The sequence below is a fragment of the Anthonomus grandis genome, chromosome 1 (assembly GCF_022605725.1).
Source record: "Anthonomus grandis grandis chromosome 1, icAntGran1.3, whole genome shotgun sequence".
Taxonomy (NCBI): Eukaryota; Metazoa; Arthropoda; class Insecta; order Coleoptera; family Curculionidae; genus Anthonomus; species Anthonomus grandis.
The window spans coordinates 45,287,931-45,303,689 of NC_065546.1; the positions used below are offsets into that span (position 1 = coordinate 45,287,931).

Genomic DNA, 15,759 nt, shown 5'->3' on the forward strand with positions numbered 1-15,759 from the left:
CACGGATGTGACTAGTGTGAAGTTCCCAGGGGTACACTGGAACCCCAAGCTTCAGTGGGGTCAACATATTAACTATCTGAGTAAAAATGTGTCAAAGAACCTATATGTGCTCAGAAACTTAGCATCGAGCGTTTTTCACGATGTCTTAAGAACAACCTATTATGCTATTTTTCACTCTCGTCTGACATATGTAATCTAGGTCTAAGGGCATTCGGTGGGAATGTCGAGAGTATTTGGTTTCCAACGTAAGGCTGTAAGAGCTCTTGTAGGCCTTGGGATTAGGGATGACTGTAAATTGGACAATGGGACTGTGGGAATTCTTACTGTATCCTCATTGTATATTCTTGAAAACCTCGTTTAAAGGTTTTCAAGATTTTCTTGTTTAAACAAATGTTTGTTAAGAGGCATGGGAAGCACTTTGAGACCCATAGAGGTGTGCAGTCATAACACTAGATATTAAATTTTACAACAAATTGCCATGTAACATAAAATATCTTCCCACAACTCAATTTAAAAGTAAAGTTAGGGAAATTTTAGTAAGAAATGTATTATATAGTAGTGAAGAATATCTGAAATCTCAATTGTGATCTGTGTGTTTTTATTTATTTTTATATATTTTTTTTATCTACATGTAACTAGCATTTAAATGTCTTTCAGTAGAACTATTGTTCATCTTTTATCTTTGTTAGGATATTAGCAAGTTTACATCAATAAATGAATTTAAAAAAAAAACTAATTTCTATAGAAAATGAATTTTCTTCAAAAGAAGAATTCTTTGCATATTTTTAAAAAAGCATTTAATCTGTAGAAATTTGATTAATTAAAATGTTTTACATAGTCTACTCTTTATTTGGTCCATTCTGTTGTTTGGAAATTTGTAGTTGATGCCTCTATTTTTGAAAATGTAAGATTAAAGTCATGTAAACTGCCACACATCTATTCAAATTTAGAATATAGTAATATGGTTTTTGTTTATGGCTTTTATAATGACAATGCTACAGCTACTGTTCAAGAATACTGTCAACAATTTCCACAATGGAGAAATGTGGACAAAAAAGTAACAGAGTTTTTAACAAACTTTTCTAGACCGGAACTATGCCTAGTACTACTATAAAATCTGAACGAGCCACTCAACAATGTTTAGAGCAAGTAGAAAATATACTGAATTTGGTAGAAGATGATGATAGTTAGTGGTAATACTGTCTTGTGATTTATTTTATTAATTTATTATGAATAATTTTTTTAGCTTAGTATGTAGTTTATATACATTTTTTATTCCCCAAACTCAAACTCAAAAATGCTTTATTGTCAATATAAACATAGAAGTTGTAGACAAAGCCAATAGACTGTACATTAAAGGAATAAAAACGAGAAACTAATTTAAAAAAATAAAATTATATAAAACTTTAAAAAATACTTAAATGCTAATCATTAAAAAATTCACTTAAACTATAGTACACTTTACTAGCAAGAAATATTTTCGTCCTTGTATGGCTTTTTTCAGTCTTAAGTTGTCTTATTTCTGGTGGAAGTTTATTAAACAGCTTTCTACCTCCATATATGATAGAGCTATGGACAAGTTCAAAATGAGGAATGGGTAGGCTCAACAAATAATTTTGTCGTGTATTATAGTGGCTTCCTAAGTGGAGTGCCTGTTTATATTTTCTAAAAACTAAGCAAACTGTTTCCAAAATAAAGATACAACACAGGGTTAAAATATTATGACTTACAAAAAGCGGGCGACATGAGTCACGAGGCTTGGCCCCACATAGATATCTAATGGCCCTTTTCTGGAGTACAAATACTGAACTAAAAAGTGAATTTGAACATGAACCCCAAAAGCAAATTCCATATCGAAGGTGCGACTCGATAATTGCGAAGTATGCAGATCTGGCGATGGAGAAATTAAGACTGGTGGCAATAACCCTTAGGGCGTAGCAGCCTGATGAGACTTTTCTACATACATTCAGAATATGGTCTTCAAATTTAAGGAACTTGTCTATGGAAAGACCCAAAAACTTACTGAACGGTGGCATGGTGATGGCTTCATTATTTAAACATATATCATTCGTATTACATTTAAAATTAAGGATATTTGTTTTGGAAACATTAAATGTCAAAAAATTTGCATCACACCAGTCTTTTATTTTTAACAAATCTGCATGTATATTGGCCTCCATTTAAGAAACATCAGAGTTGTGCCAAAGGATGGTGGTATCATCGGCAAACAATGTAAATTTGCCAGTTACCTGCAGTTGTGGCAGATCATTCACATAAATGAGAAAAAGTAAAGGAACAAGTACTGATCCTTGCGGAACACCCACATTTATATTAAGTTCTTTAGAGATACCACCATTAAATTTGACAGCCTGGACACAATTTGATAAGTAGGAATGAAACCACTCAAGGGCAGTTCCTCTGAAACCATAGAGCTCCAGTTTCATCAGCAGCACTCTGTGACTCACAAAGTCAAATGCCTTGGACAAGTCACAGAATACCGCTGCTGCAACTTCACCAACATTCAGTCGGTTCTACAGGTGCTCTAGAAAGCTAAAGATAGCATCATTTGTGCTCACAGACTCACGAAAGCCAAACTGCTGGAGACTCAATAGACCAAACCTATTTAAAAATGAAACCATTCTCACCTTAACGAGCCGTTCCATTATCTTGGCTAAAGTAGGCAATAACGCTATAGGTCTAAAGTTAAAAGGACAGTCGCGATCTCCACCCTTGTAAAGAGGAACAATCATTGCTCTTTTTAAGCACTCTGGAAAAACTCCAGACATAAATGAAAAGTTAATTGACTCGGCCAAGACTTGCAAAACAACAAGAGGTAAAGCAGAAAATATTTTAAGAGAAAGCCCATCCCAACCTGATGAACTCTTATTCTTAATATTAACCATTAACTGTTTAAGCTCTTCTACACTTGTGGGGGCAAAAAAGAAAGATTCGGCTACTACCACATTGCTGAGATAGCTCCTGGGATCTATTTTTTTGTGAGAGATTGGCTGCAAGGTTACTAGCAATATCACAGTAGAAGGAATTGAGGACATTGGAATCTAAGGTACTTGGAATAACCAAGACATTATTTTTGCCCCTTAGCTCATTTAAAATCTTCCAAGACAAATTTTGTATTTTAGTAATTAGGCAACAAAGCTAGTGTGATTTTTATTACTTTGGTTATTGTGAAGCAACCATAGGTAGGTACTGGATTAAGGGATCCTTATTAAGTTGCCTAACCAGAACCTCCAAGTTGTGATGCAAATACAAAAATGGCAGTATCATCTGCAAATGTAAAATATTGGGCATCCAATCCAGCTAGTCACAAATTAACTTGAAAAATGCTTTATTGCACAAAGAGTAATTATTAGACCCTAATTTACAAAGCTGTAAAAAAATGCAAAAGAATAAAATTGTAGCAATAATAAAAACAAATAAAAACAGAAAAAACATAATCTATCAGGATGTCCTATAAAAGACCTTTTATCCAGCCTACTATACATAACATTAGATAATTTTGCCAATATAATCCACAGGGATAAAACAACATCTCCTGAATATGCTTAAAACTAATACTAAGGGAAAAATCTTTTAACCACTTACCAGCCCTTACGGATTACAAGAAGAAGCATGCTGTCAAAACACAAAATAATTACGATTTTGATTTTATGCCCTTATGAAAGTCACCCTTCACACAATTGCCGGATTTAGTAGGTTATTCGTTTAGGGGAGGAACTGAACATAAACAAATCTATCCATCCAAGAAACACCTCGGCCAAAAAATCGTTTCAAAAAAACTACACACTACAAAGAATAACATAAATTAAATATAAAAAGCCGGTAAACAACGTAAATTCTATAAAAATTTAATTCAGTAAACAAAATTATCGATTCTACGCGCTGCGCCTCTCCCCGACCGACCGCCGATCTCTTCTGACTGTTTTTGTTTTGATTTTGACGAGATCTGCGTTTGAAGAATTTAAGTGTCACTAAAATAGGAATTTTTGTTAAGCATGGCAACGCCGCATAGAGGGTCAGTGGAGTGACGTATGAATAATTGTGCCGGAGCATTTTTACCGATATGTGCAAATCGTCTGGGTTTTGTAAGTAACCCAATGGCCTTTATAGAAATGGCTTTTTGAAAATCTTAAATTGAAATAAGCGTACAAGGGCAGCGAGTATGCCTTATAAAATTCTTAACAGAAAAGTATATTTATTTATTAACGTACCAAGCCTAATACAAAATTATGTAAGTAACTAGGTAGGGGAGGGTGGGCACGTTGGGACAATTTTTGCTATTTTGAAGATAAAATTTGTAATTTTTATTTTTTTGCATAAGTTTTTAATGCTTTATAATATATGTTAGTCATAATTTAAAATTTTAGCGGTAGTACTTTTTTTATAGCCAGATTTAAAAAATTATTTTGGCTCAAGATGCCCCACTAAGTGGCTACTATGATATTTGACCAGAGAAAAACAAACCACCGAGAAGCGACAAAACCCGCATTTACCGTTGATTTTCTGGGGTCCAATTTTGGTGCCCTTGAGCGGGCTTAAATGACTGGCGCTACATATTAAGTAACGGAGAAAAATCGTTTTGGCAATTTAATAGTTCCGTACCCGGAGAGAAATACGACAATTAATAGATTAAAAATTTTATTGGGAATTTGAAATCAAAACTATTACATTATTTTACTGTTGGTATAGTTAAGTTATAGGTATACCTAAACTATACCGGGTGATACAGTGAAAAGGGAACACGCAACAACTTTTTTATTTTTCAAGATAAAACAATTGAATACGTCAAAATATGCCTTTATAACCATTCTATTGACATACCAAATTTCATTTGTTTATCTTGAAAAATAAAAAAGTTATTGTGTGTTCCCTTTTTCCTGTGTCACCCGGTATAGTGCCAACTATAAAAATTACCATTTAGGATAAATAATGTAAGACAAAAAATCTTCTAAACAAACTTTTATTTTTTGAGGAAATAATATTGGCTCATTGTATAATGAAACACAAAAATACATTGGCAATAATTAAATTAAACCTAGGTACATTTATACATTCCGCAAAATTTTTAGTTTTCGAACATTTTTATCTTTATTTGTTTTTAAGACCCTATTATTATATTTAATCGTGTAAAATATTTTTAACCTTATAAATAATTTTAAGATAAAGGTTTTTGGAAAATATGCACAAGGGTGTTCATAATTAATAATTTTCATTATGTTAAATAAATTGTTAGATATTCCCTGGTTTATGCACATTTTCTCAAAATTACAATTGAATATTTCCTCTAATTTAAATATATATGAAATAAACTCTTCTGGAGGAGATTGTAAGCCACCAAAGTTACATATACACCAACGTTACATGGTATAGGAATTATAAGCCTTAAAATGAAGAAATAATCTATTTATATCCATTTCATCACACATTTTGCCGAAATTGGTGCAGGTATCACAATTAATATGAACTTCAAGTGCTCTTTTCATAATATAGCCACAAACATACCGAAAAGCATTTTCTGTGGGAATATGGTCGGTCCTATAAGTATAGTTTTGAAGTGCAATACCTTTTGCAACTTTAAATTTTTTTTTCATTGAAAATTTCGGGTATATTGATGGATTTGACGTTCATCAATATACTATCCAAATCATTTTTACAATTCATTCTTTCCGAATGTAAGTAATTCTGACAGAACAGCTTTTTAAACGCTCTTTGGAATTGCAGTGGTGTTGGATTAACATTATTCGCACTTTGCTGCCTTACAGCACCAAAGAAATTTTCGATACAATCTGTATTTAACCTCCTAGTCTTGAGATACTTGTAACCCAATGTTGATAATTTTTCCCATATTTTTATCGTGCTTCTGATTGTAACCATCCAGCAATTACGAAATTTCACAGAATTTGTGATATCTTTATTACTAGAGTTAAAAAATTTTAATTTGTTTAAAAAAAGTAACATCTCATGGAAAAATTCTATTTGGTATGGTGATCCATCATAAACATTTTTAAATTTACAGGGATCTCCCAAGGATATTGAGTTTAATAAATCAAAGAGGTTATTGAATTTCTCAATTACCTCTATGGTTCCAAATGCATCGGCAGGGAGTGCACCTACAGTTACATAAGTATTCATCCCACTTGCCACAGTATGGCTAAGAACTTGGCTAGCGAGACCTACTTTCATTTTTTCAAATGCTGAGGGACATATATGAAACTCTGTCAACTTTGGGGCACATCTATAAAACTGTTGTTTATCTGCACGATAGAAATCATTTATGAAAGTCCATGATGTTTTTTTTCGTCAAAGTGAAATGAATGATTAAATAGATTATTTCTTGTTACTTTGACTAGATGACATGGATCGAAAATATAAAACAAGTTTTGGTCTCCGAATTGAAATTCTGGGTTTTCATGTGTCACACCTAACAATTTAGAAAGTTCAATAAAATATGACTCCATACCACTAGCAATACCTTCTATTTTAAGTCCAATTTCCAGTAATTTAGGAATAAGCTCCCCCATAATGGTTTTTAATTTGGAGGCTTTTAATTGTGAACCTACTAAAAAATACGCTAAAGGCTGCTTCCAGGAAGAATATAATCCTCTAGCCATAATAACTAACGCATTTTCACAAATAAATGGTTCTTCGGTTTGTTCACCAAGAACCAAGGAATCTGCAAATCCTTCAAATTCTCATAAATCCTTCAAATCCTGCAAGACTTCTTTTTGTTGGTAGAGTAAGCAAACTACCTATGAATTTATATGCCTTGGGGCTTAAAAAATGCAATGTTAAGGCAAATTGTTTTATTTCCATAGAAAATCTATGAGATTTGCGTCTCTTGCCCTTTAGTGCCACATGAGTTTTAATAACACATGCCAAAGGTTTACTTAGAAATTTGTCACATAACCTGTTAAAATCTCTTACATCAGGATCTTCTTTTTGGCGTGCTTTAGCAGTTACACCAAACTTTCTCATTTTTTTAATTTGCAGTCGAAGATTTCGCTTTCGGGGAGTGTTACTACTCAGCTGAGAAGAAGTCTGAGTAGAAGCTGACGGAGAAAGAAGGCCTGGTGGAGAATTCTCGGACGGTTTATCTATTTCGATAGATAGGAGGTTGCCGAGGGGCTCGCACACTGAATATTGTGAAGTGCTTGGGCCTGCAAATAATAAAAAAATGCTTTAACATTTAAAACTTTACATCTTTAATATGAATAAAATCAGAAAGTAAAACTGATTGGAAATTTTGCTCAGGTAAAACTACCTATGTATTTGGTTTTCAAACTTTAAATAAATTATAAATAAGTGATTGTGAGGTTGGTTTTCATAGAAATGGAAACAAAGACAAAGGGTATTATTTTACCCATTTTATATGGGGTCCAGACATTTTGGTACCTAATCCTAATCCTGGTACCTGTCCCAGGCAAGTTTTGTATAACCATTTTATAACAAGACCTTGTCTGGGCCTTGTTATAAAATGTATAAAACTAATTAGGGTTTTCTGAAGAATAATCCATTCTTACTGAAATCTTATTCCAACCTACTAAACTGAAAGAAGAGAGTCTTACCAGAAAAAATATCCGATAATGGGTGTTTTTTAGGCGTCTTAGTTCTGTCATAAGGAGAATTTTTTTCGGCAATACTTGCCGATAATATAATATCATATAATATAATATAATATCTACAGAATATATTTTTATGTGCAAAATAGGGTTTCAAGCATAAAATTAATATTGGTTAGTAGGTAAAAATTATAGTTAAGTTAACCCATCAAAAGCTAACCTGCTAGAATTTTTATGTCCTTTTCCTTTGAGATTTTTTTTGGCGGTCCATCCTCAAGCTGTTCACCTTCACAAGTTCTTTTTGTGGGATTAGGAAATAATGTTGGTAACGCGTTAGGTAACAAACGCTTTCTTGAGGGCCCTGCACTATAAAACTTCTCATCAAAATGGTACTCACAGAGCTTATAGTTCCTGGTTAGTTGTTCTCTAGGTATCGAAAACAAGTCTGTTCTATAGCAAGCTGCCAGCCATAACTTGGCACTGAAAGTCATAAAATTACACGTTTAATTCAAAAGCTAAATTTATGTATTTTTTTATAATTACTGCATAGATAAATACCTCATATTACTGTAATTACGAATCTAATAAAAAATAAATAATGAATTCCTGTAATTACGAAAAACAAAAAAAGAAACAACTTATTTTGAGTGGAAACAATTAAAAGTTGAACTTACCGATCTTCTACCTGCGGAAAAGCAAAGAAAGAAACACCACACCCTGTCTTGGAATGACATCCACGAAAAGCACAGGTATAAGGCATATTATAAAAGTTTTTAATAAAATAAAGAGCACAATGACAACACACACAAAAAATAAACACAGAGAAAAATTCAGGCAACACTTGACTAGACTAAAGTAGGCGTCGAATATTACCGGACTAACCGACGGCTGGGAGGGGACCGGCAATAAGACAGGTATACCAAATAAGCTCGCACATGCGCAAGAAAAATCGGTCCCGGCTTTGTCCCTTCTCGGTGGTTTGTTTTTCTCTGATTTGACACAGATTAAAACTACAAAGTAAGCTGCAAAAAACAAATTTTTTATACATAGTTCTTATAATAAATGAGGTTTTACCAAAAAAAAAAAAACTAACGGATACCAATAGCATCAAATGCATGTATGACTGCTGTCGTTTTGTACTACCCGCTCTATATTAGCTGAAAGCAAACATTTTTCTTTACGTAGGCAATATTCTTAACAATTGAAGAAATAAATGAGTTTTTTGCTTCGCACTATCCCCAAGGAAACTAACTGTAAAATCATTTTCAATTCTGTCGATAATTTCAGCTACAAAGAAGATTAACTTTTTGTAATGAAACTGAATTAGCGCACGTAAGAATTGACAGACATATTTACAACCTTTTAATTTTGATTTAAATCGAAACCATTAAAAGATTCTGCCTTCGAGGAATCAGAAATAAAAAAAAGATCATCACTTGGAAGAAAAAAGTTCTTAATTATTTGTTCTGGAAAATCTGCTATTTTTCGCTTTGTTTCTTTAGTTTTTTTCAAGTGACTCCAATTTCATCTTGTCCATAAATCTCTTTTCCAACTCATTTTTTCAGTTGTATCAACTGCTATCATACTGTTCTCTTTTCTTCTCGGTTTAGCTGATTTTCTTGCTGTTTTGAAACTAGTAAATGCTGACATAGCATTCTCAGGTGTTTTGTTTCCAACATTAGTGCTTCCACGTGGTTCTGAAATATGAGTGGGTAGAATACCACATTTTTTAAAACCTGCTTTGATATTGTTAGGAGTCATGGCTTTGTCAAATGCATATCATTCAACACACTCTGCAATCTGAAATAGTGTTATAGGAATTTCAGGTCTTGTCATCATCCAGGAATCTACTGCGGAGTTATAAAATGTTTTAAAGGGTCGAAACACTAATACGTTCATTGACTGTAATTTATTAAAATAGTGAGGAGGCAGAGTTAAAATAACTACTCCATTATTTTTAGCTACCTTTAGAGTTTCGACTGCGAAAAGACTTTCATGATTATCAAGCACTAATAAGGTTGGATTTAAAATCGAACTGCCTGAGTGAAAAATAAAATATTTCATAACAGAGGCGAAAAGTTCTGAGTTTATCCAACCTGATGGATTGGCCAGACCTAGTGTTTCTGCTGGAGCCTTAAAGTTGAGGTAACACATTTGGCTACATTAAATAATTAAACCTTTAAAACGGTTTCCTGTACATCAGAAAATACCCTCCTCGTATCGTAACAAGAGAGGTACGATATTTGTTTTTCGTCATTTGCCATAATTTGGGTTTTCCTAACATACCTTGATAATGTTTGATGCTTCACCCCGTGTTTTTCTGCTGCTTTTTTTCAACTTGGTTTATGCCTAATAACGTCTTCCACGGCCCTTTTCATGGATTCAGCACTAAACATGCCTCAAATTATATTTTTAATATTATTTATCAAATATTCCTTATGGGCCACCATGAGACATGTCTCAAGGCTTGTCGCATGTGGTTTAAAAAAAATGGCGGCTGTCTCATGGTGGACTTGTACTATGTTAGCCCATCTTCCCCTACAAGCTCAAGTAACAAAAATCAAAATTAAACACCAAAAAAACGATACAAAGATTCACTGAGAATCAACTTAGTTTATAACTGAAAGCCAAATAAAGCTCCCAGAAAAAGCTTCAAAGGTTCAAAAAATCAAGGCTATGTAGCTCATTGTTTAGTTTTAATGTAATGAATGAATTGTTGGCATAGTTTGTCCTGTTAAAAGGTACAAGGAACGTGTATTGCGAGATGATATATGTAAAGTGAGATATGGAATCTATGCTTGAATGGACTAAACCCTAGAGAATTTCCAGAGTCCTTCTTCTAGGTTTCAAGATTTGAGCAGATCGAGACTCTTATAATGAAATTCTTGATCATTGTAAAACTTGTAATGAATGCACCTGCACAATTTACGCTGAACTTGTTCCAATCTGTGAATATGAAATGTCTAGTTTTGGCTCCAGGCAGAGGAGACATACTCCAAACTCCAAGTGGGTTTTGACAAAGGCAAAGTACAATGCTTTAATGGAGGTACTGTAATTAAAATTTCTGGTAGTGTGTATGAATCCAGCAACTTTAGGAACAACTGCCAAAGGTGGAAATCTCCAAACAACTTTTGGGCAGCCCGGCCTTCAGGAAGGGTGAGAACATACTGTGCCACTCCAGGCAACAACTGCAAAAGGTAGCAGGGCTGATAACCCTGCAGGAAACATCTACATAGACTCGAGAATGTAGATACACCGCCATGAAGAGGTTGCGAGGAAGAAGAAGAAGCCACTCTTTACATTCTATGCTTCTGCGAAGCATTCAAGTTGACTATAGAGATAAAGACGATAAGAACTACACCAGCACTGGACAAAATACTGGACTTCCTAGTTGTAACAGAACTGGACATGTGGGAGTAAATCTATGGGACACAATACGGCTGCTATACAGTACCAGCAAGGAAGGTTTGGTGGGTAACAGGGCGTGGAGTCCCACACTAAATAAATGAATGAATCTCCTTACCGCCCTCGAAGATACCTGCCAGTATGGCAGCATACGTTAAGCAAGTTCAGTTTTGCTGATCAATTCTGTTTAAAACTAAATTTTTCCTGAATAATTTCAGAGCCCAAAGAGGAAGTAATGAACTTTCTTACTAAATTTTAAAAAACTTTAGGGATGATGTTTGAAATACCTATTGGCCGATAGTTCTTCCCATCTGAGGCACCACCAAGACTTATGGAGCTACATTACTCATTTTCCAAAAATTTGGAAAACGACCGAATACAGGGTTTACTGATTACAGAGTTTTATGAAGCTTCCAGCTAGTTTTTTTCTTAATGACAAAAAGGCTCATATTGAATCGCAGTCTGCTCAACTTTTTACTGATTGATTATTTTGGCGCTGTGTATAGCAGTTGAGCAATGAAAATACCATCTATGAATAATTTCAATTCTCACAACATAAGCAGTTTTTCTATTTTAATCTCAGATATGTTTACACAGAGTTAGGAAGTCTTGACCCTTACAATAACAATAAAAATGTTTGGATTTTTTGCAAAATGGGTAGATTTGGATATATATTTTTCACTAAGAGTGGCAGAAAGCCAAATTTTACCTGGATGAGGGTGTTATCACGCACTAAGTCACTCACAGTGGCATGCGGGTTACGTGTCCGTTCGTCCAATTTTAACAATATTAACGTTATGGGACGTGATTAATCATTATAATAAACCTATTTTCGATTAGTTTTATCAACAAGCAGGGGACAAGGGGACAAACGCAGTCGACGACAGAACTATTATCTGCCTGAGTACTTTTTTCAAATTTCAAATTCAAAAGACTTTTATTACCACTTAAACATTGTACATAGAAAATTACATTTTTTTATTACAAGAATTTACACAATGCTAAGAGTAATGCGGACTGAACTGCGATTATAAAAACAACCGATAACACACGAGCTAGCGCGTATGTGCTGCTCAGACCGTTAAAACATACTAACCTAATTACAACTAAAAGAAGAATAAAGACTTTCCCAATTATAATTATTAAGAAAATAAGTCATTAAACCCTAAAAACATATAAAAGCTAAAAACAAAAAAAAAATAGTGTAATAATTTACTATATCATATACATTAATATAGGTACCATCTGTGCAATAGACAGAGAGGAGGAAGGGCGGCAAAAAACACGAGCCGAGGCTGGAAAACCAGGGCAACACGACGCAAAAATGAATAGATATTCCAAAATGATTATAAAAATAAAATTAAAATTTTATTATTATTTTATTAAAAAGTAAGAACTCAAAAATAATATGGTTGCAATTAAATAAAAATAATTAAATTATATTTTTAATAAAAATTTGGTGGTGTGAATTTGTTAAGTTAACTTTCAAACTCATGTTTTACGCTTGATATTTTCTTTGTGTCGTATATCCTGTCGAATTTCCCTTTTAATTTACCATATTTAAGATTTTTATAGCTCATTTTGTGTTTTCAGAAGAAAATGTATATTCAAGGTTTAAGAAGAAAAATAAAAAAAATCAGCTTTTTATTTTTCTTCTTAAACCTTGAATATAAATTTTTTTCTGCTTTTTTCAATGCTTAAAAGATATTGTCAAAGTCTATAGATTTCATATGAAGACCACAGGGAAAAAACGTGCAAAGTCACTATTAATTGTTGTTTACAGTAGTAATAGTAGTAATAGTAGTAATACACTTTGTTTTAAATGTTACCGTATTTACTATATTGGTGTTTAGCGCTTATTTTTTGTTGTTTTAACGGGCTTTTCTCTTCTGTTCATTTTAGGGATTTTCTTTGCGGGTAGTACAGGAAGATTGTCGTAAAAGGAAAACGTGCTCTCGTCACAAAATTTTTTCAGTTGCTGTAGATCTTTGTATTTTTCTCTTGAAATAGGAATTTTACCTAAAAAAATATTTTATTAACAAAAACACTATTATTTAAAGGAATTACAAAACAAACTTACCATTATAAGCTCGTGGTGGATAGTGAAACTCCTTTTCAGATAAAGGTGGACCTCGTATGAGTTTGGAGACTGGTTTAGTTACGATGGAAGTAGTCCAAGATCCATTATAGGTTTCACGATGAAGAATCATTCTTGGATGATTCACAGTGACTTCCAACTCTCTTATTGGTCGAATTAAAGAACGGACACTTCTTTACATACAAAGGAGACAAAAATACACTCCAGTCTCTTATAAGGCTGTCGTTAACTTCTTCTTTTTTATAAGGTGTTGGTTTAACTCTAGCTTCCTTGAAAACCCGAACCCAGTCTGAAGGTAGTTCGGTCTTGGATTTGCAGTTAATTATACCCATATTTTTGTCACACTCCATAAATGAGTGGCCCCTAATGGGAAATACAACTTTGATAGTTTGAAACCTCTTTTTTTGGTGGACCAGGTAGTGCAAATAGCGAAACACTGTAAAGTTCTTATTTTGTCCTCCATAAGAGTCGCAAAAAATTATTAAAATCTTAACGCTACTAGGAAGATGATGAGTAACATAATCTTCTAAAAAAGAACATACCTCATTAGAACCCTTCTTAGCTACTTCTTCTGAATAGGTATAAAATACTGAATCAGCATCCGAAAGTCTATGGATGTTAAAAGAATAAAAAGATAATTGACGCTTATAATAGACGTCATTAGTCGTTATGTTCGGGACTGGTAAGTTTTTTTGGTAGTCCATGGCCACCGCTTCTATCTCTATTGATTTCCTACTTTGAAGTCGAGCTTGTCTCTTCCTAGCATAAAACGCTTCTGTTTTTTTCTTATGAAGTTCTTCCTCTAATGTAAGCTTTCTTATTTTGCTTTTTTGGGTAAGCCTTAAATTTAGCGACTTTAATCTAGCATTGAATTCATCGCACTTGGAACAGGTGTCAGAGCGGGGATATCCAAAACTGATATTAAAATCAGTCGAAAAAATAGTTCTGTAAGTTTCGTAAGACACAGATTTATCTGGATGTTTTAATTTATACATTGAGTGCATTTTGCGAATGTTCAAATCTTCTGACTGACTGAAAGACTGACCTACGAGGTTAAAAAAACAATATAATTTTCTCAACCCAACACGTTTTTTCCTGACTTTTTATCTAGTATCGCGATGACATTGCACGTTCTTTCCCTGCATAGTTATTTAAAAGCTGCAAATATCCGGTGACACAGTGCGTTTCTTGCCGGTATTAATTGCTTATATGAAAATATTCTTTGAAAGAAAACACATAAACGTATTATCTTAATTTTTATAAAATACTGACTTTGCACGTTTTTTCCCTGTACTCTTCATATATATTGATATTATCATTGAATTCATTTATGCCTATTTGGCATTATTTCATTTTTTATTTAAAATATACAGCGTGCAAACTTTTTTGCTTAAAAACGGTATACGTCAAACATCTCGCTACGTGTTATGGTTCTTTATGGTGGCGAAGTCTGCTGCTTTGAAGTTATAATAGTAGCCGGTTCCATGTGGATGCAGTGGAGGATGTTTATTATCAATGAGAACCAACTACTCGCCAATATCTGGTTTGAAGACATCGCTTTTCGATTAATGCAACCTTGTCTTGCAACAATCAAGGACAAAGTTGTTTATATAGTTGGAATGTTATTGACCTGAAACAAGTTGTATAACGAAGAAGTTTCAGACACGTTGTTCCACGTTGGCTATAGCCTCTATTATCCGGTTCTAAGACTTTTGCTAATTATGTAGTAAGTAACATTAAATACCATGTCCAGACTTCCCAGATTTCCTAACCAAGGCTGAAATTTTCCCCCTGGAAAAAGTATTTTCCGTTCCGTGATTAAGAAGTGTAAGGTCTCTCGCACACATCCAGTCGCAGAGTATATTCCCACGTGTGTCAGTTTTTGGCATACTTCATTCCAGGGCTTTTGCGTTAAGTTAAGTGTATCCGTAAGGATTATGTCTTGTGTGATATTATCCATGGCTCGCCCTATGTTATCCAGGATAGTTTGGAATTCTATCTCTGATTTGCTTGGTGCGATGTAACAGCTAAATATGCAGAAATTTGGTACTGTCTGTTTAAGATCTTATTATTAATTTCAGCTGGTAGTACATAATTGTTAACTGTTGGATAGTTAAGTAGTATAGAGCAAAGATCATCAAAGGTCCATGTGGCTTTAGGCGGAAATAACCCAGAATGCAGATCTCTGGATTGGGAAATAGCTAGTAATCTCATATTTGACTGAAACTTTCATATTTCTTAAATAGTGAGTTGTAAGATTCCTGAGCTGTAATAAAATATCAGCTGGCTATTGGCATATGAACTGCTATTAAGATGCTTCCAAAGCGCTCAGCATTACTTGTGGCAGCTGTCTGGTCACAGCGATATACATTGAAAGAGTGGAAACCCAGCTCACTATCATGGAAACTATCATTAATACCAGTCTCGGTCAGAGCTATTACATGAGAACAGGAGATTCAAACATTGCCTTGTAGAGGAATCAGCTTGGTCCTAAGACCACGAACATTCCGATAATACACATTCAGTTTTGATAGTGCTGCTTTGAAAGAGCTTGACCCATTCGGTAGTTTTCTTGCACTCGTGCAAAAAATGCAAGACTCGTGCAAAATATTTCTTAGTCTGGCAACACCGATGGATTTAACCTCTACCGCTCCTGCTGACGGCCGGTTAAATGTCACG

General features: G+C 33.9%; 1 protein-coding gene across 1 annotated transcript in view; it reads right to left on the bottom strand.

Moving 5' to 3' along the window:
- Positions 1-3,926, bottom strand: part of LOC126736802 (uncharacterized) — an 84,935-nt gene extending 81,009 nt beyond the window's left edge. Inside the window, exon 1 of the mRNA XM_050441362.1 lies at positions 3,604-3,926. The gene's annotated coding sequence lies outside the window, so the exon portion shown is untranslated. The remainder of the gene's footprint in view (positions 1-3,603) is intronic.
- Positions 3,927-15,759: the final 11,833 nt, after the last annotated feature.